The 10,167-nt window shown below is 40.9% G+C and overlaps 1 protein-coding gene across 2 annotated transcripts in view; it reads right to left on the bottom strand.

Moving 5' to 3' along the window:
• zfpm2a (zinc finger protein, FOG family member 2a) overlaps positions 1-7,887 on the bottom strand; it is a gene marked incomplete in the record, with an annotated part of 138,524 nt that extends 130,637 nt beyond the window's left edge. For both annotated transcript variants that reach the window (XM_014017104.1, XM_014017105.1), the window contains 1 exon segment: positions 7,843-7,887.
• Between the last annotated feature and the right edge of the window lie 2,280 nt (positions 7,888-10,167).

The following is a 10,167-nucleotide window of genomic DNA, read 5'->3' as shown; positions in this document are numbered from 1 at the left end:
CACACACACACAGCCCCACACTCCCTCCATCTGCTGCAGCTAATGATGATGCTCCTCCTGGCCTGGAGCAGAACTGTGTGAGGGAGATTTACACCCATAATACCCCTGGGGCTGTGGAGCCGCGTGGTGCTCCAAAAAAAAAAAAAAAAAACACCGTCACTCTATCACTTTCTATATGATAGCTGGCAGAGCAGGTAACAATGGAGCGGCAACAATGTCTTTTTGTATTACTGACAAGTGCCTTATTTGGTTGACATGACCTGCCTCTGTAAGTGAGGGCTGGCACTGAGCACACAGGGAAATTGATGACAGCGACACCATTGAGACATTGTGTGGTTGCAACAATCACACCGGACTACGTTTTTTTTCCTTCTTTTTTTTTTTAAATACCTATCAGGTGAGGACATTGGTGACTGAGGAGGAGGTGGCTGTCTCTGATATACACTAATTGGAGCAGTTGCAGAAGGAGGAATCAGCCATTATGCKGAACAATTTTCCATAACTTACAAACGTTTGGAAGTTGTAGCCGTCCCTCGGTGAGGGAGCTTTAGCCTCTGTGGGACCAGTGTTGACATCCATCTCCTTAAACAAGCGAGTTAAACAGTGAGAACAGCTGTGCGCGTGTTGGAGACTGAGGCAGGGGCAGATGCAGAGAGCTCCTCGGGGATTGAGTGTTCATGCACAGTAAATGGAAGTGGCACAGCTCTGACCTTTGAGCTGCAGCAYACGAGTAAAGTGAAGGCGCTGTCAAAATATCGCTTCAGAAATGACAATCCACCTCGCCAGTCCCGAGTCTTGACACGGGAGGCAAGTGGAGAGCCGTAACCTGCTGATCCCGACGTTACAAATGAGGGGATTATCATGACAACAAACTGCAGCTCGACACACTGCATACCCTAAAGATATCCTGGCACTGCCCCCCCCACCCCCACCCCATTATCAGCAAAGCCCCCGCTCAGACAGCCGGCGATGACACTGAGAGCAGCCGACCAAAATCAGGAGGAATAGGGGTCGTCACGTGTCAGGATCCTAAATAAAATTCCAAATCAGGCTTTATRGAAGTACTCCCCACCCTAACAACTTCACTATTAGGATTTTACACTTACAGTTCTGAACTTTGGGATTTGGCAGCTTATTCGTAACTTCATTTCCATCCATGTAATACTCGAGTCCACAGAGAATAACTCGCTTGTAAAAGAATACCAAAATATCGCAAATAATTACTGGTGCTCTGAGAGGAAACTCAGAAAGGAACAAAGACAGGCAGCCATAATTATATCTTGGTGTGTAAGGCATGTCAATGGGCTACCTTTGGTTCTGGAGGGCATTCCCCTGGGCCCTTCAGGCATCAAAGTGATGTCCAAATTATTTTGTGCTCAATTGCGGCATGGAGCGATGATCATATTTACTGGTAGTGCATTAGGTCAACACTGATGTTTACACTTGTCACCGTGAGGAGGCAAGGTTTGCACTCTGTAAATTAGCAAATGTACAGTATGCATATGAGCTTGTTGGCAGGGATTTAAATTAGGTCAGAAATGGAATACATCAATAGCAACCCATATGTGCATCTTTCTGTTTCTTCCCCCCTCCCTCCCCTGTCTTCTTTGCTCAGAAGCCTGGCGATGAAGCAGCTTGACGACTGCAGAAGTGTGATATGTGCAAATCACATTTGCAGATGAGCTTGAAACTCCCTTTTTAATATTCAGATATCAGACATCCCGCACCGAGAAGCCCGCTAAGACGCGATCCGGGGAAAGAAAAGCAAGATCCGCGTCATTAAGGGGAATCGTTAGAGGCTCGGTTTACATTTTACACATTTCACCAAAATGTAACAACCAAGTAAAAACATCACCAGTTATCTGCGATAACAATGCAAATTTTTGTCAGGGAGCACATGAAGATTCTGTCAAAATCCAAAGTCGTGCAGGTCTTTCTTTTCTCTTTTTCTCCCCCCACTCTCTGGCTTAACAGTCTGAGCTTATTGGAGCTTYGATTTCTCTCGTATTTTTTTCTCCCTGCAAAGTCATATACAGGCTTGTGAAGTCAAAGGCGGTGAAAAGGTATATTTGTCACGAGGAGCGGGAACACGTGTCGCCACAGCCTGCCAATAAGCCATCAAACACACAAGACCATGGATGGATGCTGGCCGAGGTGGCATTTAAAACGTCCAAACAGTACGCTTTCACTCGGACCATTCCTGACCACTTCATCCAAACAAACACACCATCAACAACCAATCTCCCTTTTATAAATTCTTCTTTTTGGTGTATAACAACAAAAGTGTTGCCGCTTTAGGGGCTCAACTTTTTTTCAGATGAACGTAGCCCCTGCGATTTCCCCCAACCTCCTTCATTTCCCCGTGTCTTAGCTCTGCGCCAAATTTGTCCCTGTGCCATTTTAATTACAGCCAAGGCAATCTTTACGGTGGTATTCCGYGGGAACACCAATCTGCAAAAAAGGTGATAAGTAGAACTGCCACCCAGCTTTGGTATCAGTAATAAACAGACACTTAATTGAATAATTTGACCTAAGAGGCTGATCCTGGGAAATAGCATGCTGGAAAAAAAAAGAAAAAAGAAAAAAATATATTTTGAATGTTGAAGACAGTTTGATGTTTTGCATGACGCCTGCAGTAGTGAACGCACGGTGGATTTGGCTGGTTGCCCGCCAACTCGCCAATGTGGGCCATGGTGAGTCTTTACGGAGCAGATAAGTGTGCCTTTGGTATCCTGGATGTGCTTGTGTGTGTGTGTGTGTGTGTGTGTGTGTGTGTGTGTGTGTGTGTGTGTGTGTGTGTGTGTGTGTGTATGTGTGTGTGTGTGTTGGGGCATGGAACTTAACACATGTATGGAAGAGTCTGTGCAGGCGTGTGGGAGCGTGCCTGGTGGTGGGGAGGGAGGAGTGTGAAGTGTGCCCAGTTGAGGTTTGTCCTTAGCTAGCAGCCACATGGGCTCATCCCCGTGTGTGTCTCGACTCCAAGTGCACATATGGAAACACACACACACATAGCATTTTTTTGCAGCGCCTTAGACACAACGACTCGCTGTACCTTCTTGTTTAAGGATAGCTGTCAGAGGATGATGGCTCCGGTTCAACACTGCATCAGGTTCGCACCGAGCGCCCCGACAAAACAGAAAAAAGGCTAAAGCTTCCCGCTCTTCCTCTCCCTCACCGATGCTCCTTTTTTCTTGCTTTTTCTCTCCATCCTCTGTGATTGTCTCTGACTTCCTCCCTCCATCACTCTCCCTCTCGCGCTACAGTTCAACACTGATTTGACTGCTAGCATAATTTTGCAGTGGAGACTATTTGCAGATGCAGCAGAGTTATCAATCCGAACAGACACACAATCCGGGTCCAATGTCACTTCTCCTCATTATGTTAATGGTTAATACATGCAAATGAAAACATGCCGGCAATTTGATTTCTTTGAAGGTAGTTTGCATATTGTCTTAGCCGTAATGATGGTACACTTTCTCCTCGGCTTCGATTTATGCAAGTCTWGTTAGTTCATTTTTATCAGCTCTGAGTTCATTTCTAGGGCTACTGGAATGTGATTTCCCCTTCCCCTCACTATTTAGCTAATTAGGATTCAGGTACCATAAGCAGATTTTTCACGCTATTGGTGTTTTTCTTAATTAAGAAACAAATGAATTCTCCCCAGCAAAATAGATGGAACAACGGGATAGGGTGCCAGGGGCCAGATGTGGCACTTCTTAATTAGAAGTCACTCCATTGTCTGAGGTTTTTTAATGAAGCCCCAATCTAAATGGATATCAAAAAAGCTTCTAGTGAAGAAAAAAAAACACACACACTGGCCATTTAAAATAATAAGGAAATAAAGATAATGAAAGACAAAAGATATGTACTGGCAGCCCCGGCTCACACCTCCAGTTTAGTGCATTCGCTGCTCCCGTCACCTCTGGACGAGGCCTATTAAAACAGCTCGATCCCTCGCCGGCCCCAGCCTGCCTGCAGCCATGTCTAATGCTCTGCCAAGCCAACAGTAGAGCACTCTCTTTTCAACTTCTCATCAAAGGTGGAAGTTTTATTGCCCCGTGGATTGTTATCAACTGTTTCTAAAAAACTGTTGCAGCTGTCAAACTCCTGTCTGAGGCGGCCAGCGGAGTCCACGCTTATCATATCAATGAATGATTCACAACTGGTGGAGGTGGAATAAATAATTAAGGAACAAAGTTTATAGTTAGAAATTCATCTCGGTCAGCCTGGTGACTGAAGACGATAGCATCGCGGCTGTTTTTTGACTGAAATAAAACCCTTAGTGTGGCCGCGCGTGTGCTGCCAGCTCCATCGGTTCCTTCTTCAGACAGCATGGCTTAGGAGCTCCCAGAGGATGGGTCGGTGCCCACTGATACCGGCCCAGCAACCATCTTGTTCAGGCCAAGCATCCGTACACCCAGAGGCTGTGCCATCAATGCCATGACTTGTGCCAGACTGGATCCTACCCAGCAATCCATTTCAAAGGCTGTTTTTTTTATAGATCAGGTATGCAGTGTGATTTTCCTTTCCCTTTGTGATGTGCCGTGTCAAAGGCGAGCTAGGCTGACTTTAAAGTCATATACTAGTTTTTTTTTTTCTGCCTTTCATTTGAGAAGGAGACATAATTGATTTTTGACTTTCTAAATGTCAAGTTGGAAGAGATTAGAAAAAAAAGGCCAAAGTCCTAAAAATCAATCAGCAGTACAGTCATGTTGATCTGTTTACTCCTTAAACTAAGGATAACTTAAATATGACCCATATCTGAGTAATCATCAGAGTATTTYGACATTCTTACAGATTCAATCCTTAGCCTTTTTATGTACCGATTGCTTCTTTGGAGGTTTGAAAATTAAACACTGATTTCTAAACAACTAGTAAATACTGTTACTTCTCTACAAAATTACCATAATCCTCTGCTCGTGTGCTCTCTGTCATTCAGAGCATTGCCTATTTATTTATATCTGCCAGTGAGATTAGAGGGGGAGATTATTTAGCCCAGACACATGAATAGCGATCAAACACAACAGGATAATGTAAGTCTTGCAGTGATTGCTCAGCTATTTTTGAAATCTACCATTGGTGTATTAGAACAATGCAAGTGGCTGTGCTCCATGCAGTGTGACAACAATAATACAAAATCCCCAGGGAGTGAACTGCATGTAAACACTCCAGATCAGCACACTGGCACAAAGTGTCCTCTAATGCAGCAAAAAATTAGCTTTGATCCCGTCAGGGGSCGCAGCAAAGTGGGATGACATCACAGACGTGCATTTTGAGACGCGTTAGGGTCTGTTACCTGCATAAAAACAAGCCTACATCTATATAYAGGCTCTGTTAACTTTAACCATGAGTAAACAAGCATTACCACACTAATTACTCTAAAACAAGAATGTTGACACAAGTATGACACGCTGTCATCCACATGATTTATGAACTTCATAATGACAGCTGAAAAGTCTTTTATTTATTTTATTTTATTTTTTTTTCTTTTGCTTTTTCATCTGAGCAAGACAGGTTTGAAGGATTCTCTGCTCCGGCCAATTATCTGCAGCAGGACAGAGAAACCTGCCAATCACGTGTTCAGAGTGAATACAGAAGAGTGCACAGCAAAAATACTGACTGTTAAAGCTTAAAAAAAAGAAAACTCTAAAATGAATACATCAGCTAACGGCTTCGACCCACAGTTTTGACAAAAGAAACTTCGCGAAGGGAATTTATTTGAAGCTGCAAATGAAGGGACGGATCTCAGAACCAGTTGGCTAATTATTTATCCTGCTGGTTTTATGGCTCTCATTAATTTCCCTCCCCTCTCTCTTTACCTTCCATTGAAAGTCTGAAGTCAACGTGCATCTGGTGCTGATAACGCCGAGGTCTCCGCAGCCTCCCTTCCTTCCAACACACACATACACCTCTGCCAGAGAAAAGGAGCAGCTCTGGCACACACGCACACACACACGCACACGCACGCATGCACGCACGCACGCACACACACACACACACACACACACACCCTTCCTGGATGATGCCATTAACAACAACAATCTGTGCAGTAAATCCACAAAGATGCACTTGCTCCAGAACTAAAGCCATGTGATGGTGTGTTTTGAAAATCACCTGAAATTTAGTGTGTTAACGACAAGATGTGGGAAGTGGTGCAGAGCAGATTTTAAACATTAAATCCATGTTTGGAACACAAACAGTTGCAATAAACACCTTCACCACATACGCACTTTTGTTTAAACAAAATGTATACATTGTAATAATTGTGTTAAGGTTATTGAACTGGGTTTTCTGCTGGCACTGGTTGCACCTTTCTCCCTTTTTCTCTGTCAATTTCTGTATCTAATCTCCCCCTCTCCCACCTTCTGTCACTTGTTTTTAAGGGTGGGGGTGGGAGAGGACACTAAGACTGGCCCATCCTTAGTTCTTTGGTGAGATCACACCCCAGCAGGTCTAAACCGAGGCTATCTGCCACTCCTTAATGGCCCAGTCTGGCTTCTTGCACCCTCCGACCCTCCCATCACTACCCACGTCCTCCTCCGCCCGGAGCTGTCCATCACCCGGTGACAACAGAAAAGTACARCCCCTCATATGGAGGAGCCTCAATGAACCAAACATCCAATTTGAGCCATTACTTCAGAGAAGTGAACCAACAGAGACGCCACACTGCTCACATTTTCAAAAGCAGCAGAGACACAGAGTGGGCGAGAATTGTTAAAAAGCAAATATTGCCGTCTTCTGTTGACTTCAAACAGCAGTCACATGGCAGAGACTACCTTAGCAGTAAAGCAGCGCAACACGAGAGAAAGGGCCGAAAGAACTCTTGATGCTTGCTTTCATGTCTGTCTTTACAGGGAACCCAGAGCGCTTATTTCTCTTCTGCAATGCAAATAAAGTAAACAGAGTACTTTCTGTAGTCTTGTGAAATTGGAAAGTTGCAACCACAACAGCCAGTTTTTTCTTTCTTCTGTTTCAGAATTAGATCTGTAAATTCCACTGAAACTTTAGCAATTTATGTTTTTCTTAAAAACAACAAAAAAAGTAGCTGTTAAAAGTAATCAAAAATGAAGATTTTAGTGCCGAAAGCTGAAGAAACACATATGTAGTTCAGTGAAACTCACACATACACACAAGCACATACAATGTAATGGAAAAGAAAACTTAACCCAGTTAAGTTCTGTTTCCGTTTCCACAATGGCCCAGTAAGGCTCTCCTGCAGTCGTTTTGGACTATCAGTGCTCAGGGGTCATGGGCCTGGCCAGTCAAGATAAAAGAAACCCTGATGAAATGAACCATGTGGGAGCAAAGAGGGATGCTCTCTACTGATGGAAGTCACTCTGGAAGGTGAGACTGTAGCAGTGAGGTATTGACCCGAGTGACCCGGCTCACTGCTGGAGCTCCAGTACTCTCTGCAACACTCCTATCTATAAAGAACCAAATGCTTTGGAACCAAACTGGTTCAACAACAAAAACTGACAGAACATCTGTTATACTGTTTATACTTTATGACTATTACATCAAACTGATTAGGTTATTAAATTCAATTCATTTGAATATCATCCAAATATATGAATGCCATGGTACAAAAGAACACATTGTAACACACACACATACAAGTTTGTATTTCTATTAGTGCCGTGTATTGACTTCCATTTCTTTCTGTAGCCTAACCCTTACTCTAAAGTACACCACTAACCCTAACACCCCTGCCCCCTCCTAAACCTAACCCCTCACCTATAAATTATATGCCACCATATGACTGGGCTTTGGTCYCCAAAAGGTCTGCTAGTCCTGACAAGAAATGTGCTTTAAAAGGTCCTAAAATATAACAAAAACAANCACACACACACACACACACACACACACACACACACACACACACACACACACACAGAAATCAGCACTTCAGCATATTTTAAACTTTAAAAATCTATTCCACCAAATGTTAATCTACTTTTAAACAACCCATTTGTTAAGATCAAAAGCTGGAAAAGTAAAATAAAATAAATTTTCATGGCAACCAAGACTGTGTTGGACTTTAGTTAAATGATAAATGAAAAAAAAAAAGATTTTAAAACCACAAAAAAATCTCCATGTTGTTTTTAATGTGTACAAAATGTGCAGTTTTCTCCGGTTGTTTCTGGTGTAGAGTGAGTGACACCTCTGTTTCCTCTGGTTGCTGCTAGCTGTAAGCAGAGTAACCAAAGAGGTGATAAGTTTGCCCCCCATTACAAGTCTGTCTGTTTTAAAAATTTCCAGTTAAAAGAAACATGATGAACTTTTATTTCAATGGGTAAAAATAAACAAATAAACACAAAATATGGTTTAAAAACTTTACAAAAGAAAAAATTTAATTGGAAAAAAATTTCTGCAACAAGCTACTAGTGAATTAACAAGCCAACATCAACCTCACAGACAAAACCAACAGGGATGAACTAATAATCAGTGCAAAAGCGGTTCTAATTTAAAAATATATTTAAATTTATTTATTAGAAACTTTTATTTGTTTGTATAGGTTTGCCAATCTTATCTATTAAAATAAAAACAGCCATCTGACTTGTTGATTTGAAAAGCAGCACTCTCACTCTCCGTATGTGTTTCAGTGTCCAAATTTTAAATTACATTGGATAAACTTCAAAAAATGCAATTATAACAAAACGATCACTATAATAACAAAAGTAATGTGGTATTCTTTTAGCAACAGTATTATTTATAACTGCATCATTTTTTAATAATCCAATTAGTTTTATTGCACTATTTACTTTTAGTTTTTAATTTTATATCATCATAAAACTGTAGTATTTTTGCTGAATGTTATCATACAGTTAGAATCTCATACCCCGCCATAATTATAACATTAAAATCCTTATTTTTATTTATTTTATTTTTTTAGCCACTTCAGTAGAAAACAGAACTGAATGTTAGATTCTTAATTTTGGCATCATCAGTGACTTTTTTATAGTAAAGAAGAAAAAGAGAAAGTAGAAGAGAAATATAGGAACTATAAAGAGAGAAACTGATAGAAATTAGACAACATGTGAAATATACACCAAAAACACACAAGACACCACACCCAACATCTGACCATCAGCAAATGAAGAGAACAAACACCCAGCAACCAAACATAAACATATGAATGTATATATAACATTAAAATCCTTGATCTCATTGTCTTTCACAGAGATAACTTGTTTGTTGTAGTACAAAAAAATTGTGTAATAGTACACCTATTAATTATTAGTTTTGCCTCTATTTTAGTAGATTTAGAATGCAATATGTTCACAGTAACTAAGCAATAATCACATTTATTTAAAATCAAGAGTTACTTTAACCCACATTTGTTAAATGTCTTCTTTATGGACCTATTTAGGCAAAGGTTTTATTAAAAAAACAGCATTTATAGCAATACCTAAATGAGCATTTCAATGTTATTTCAGATTATTTGAACCTGTTTGTTGTATGCAAAAAATTACAAAATGCTTTTTACAATGTTTTCATTTGATTATAATCAAGATATACAGTATTCCCATGTACAGATGAGGCTTCAGGTCTTAAAATGTGATGGTAAAGGACATACACACCTTTATGTTTGTTGTCATACTGTTGACAGACCAAATTATTGAGAAAAACCTGAACGTCAACTTGCTCATCTGCTTATTTTTGTTCATTTGAGTAATTATTTCATCACTCAAGGTTTTCACTAGTCTCTTTAGTTGGTTCAAAAAAGTAACTCCCTGTATCATTCATGACACATTTCAATATTCAGAGTCACCCTGATAAAGTTGTAGGCTGACAACAATAAGGACRCAATTCAATAATCTTTGCCATTTGATTGAGCTGCTGACACAAATCGTTATTTAYTACTTTCAGATGGCAGTCTTGTGCTGTATTGCTATCACTGAGCTGGTCAATATACATCACTTCGCCCCCAAAGGATTATGCCTCTTATCTGAAATGATACTGAATAAAGAAAAACCACTGAAACACAGAGTGGAGTGTTCTTGCTTGGCTTACGTTATGATAGAGGAAAAAAAAAAAGAAAATAACGCTTTATTGGAATTAAGATGCAAGTCAAGATTACCTGAAGAAACAGCAGTTAGATTTCTGTTCCAGTGCTGTGGCCTACACTTTATTCTCAGCTGCCTGGGGAGTAGACCACAGTGTGCC

The sequence above is a fragment of the Austrofundulus limnaeus genome, unplaced genomic scaffold, assembly GCF_001266775.1.
Source record: "Austrofundulus limnaeus strain Quisiro unplaced genomic scaffold, Austrofundulus_limnaeus-1.0 Scaffold161, whole genome shotgun sequence".
In the NCBI taxonomy this organism is placed as follows: domain Eukaryota; kingdom Metazoa; phylum Chordata; class Actinopteri; order Cyprinodontiformes; family Rivulidae; genus Austrofundulus; species Austrofundulus limnaeus.
The sequence above is the reverse complement of the archived record's forward strand: the minus strand, read 5'-3'. Positions and strand labels throughout refer to the sequence as shown.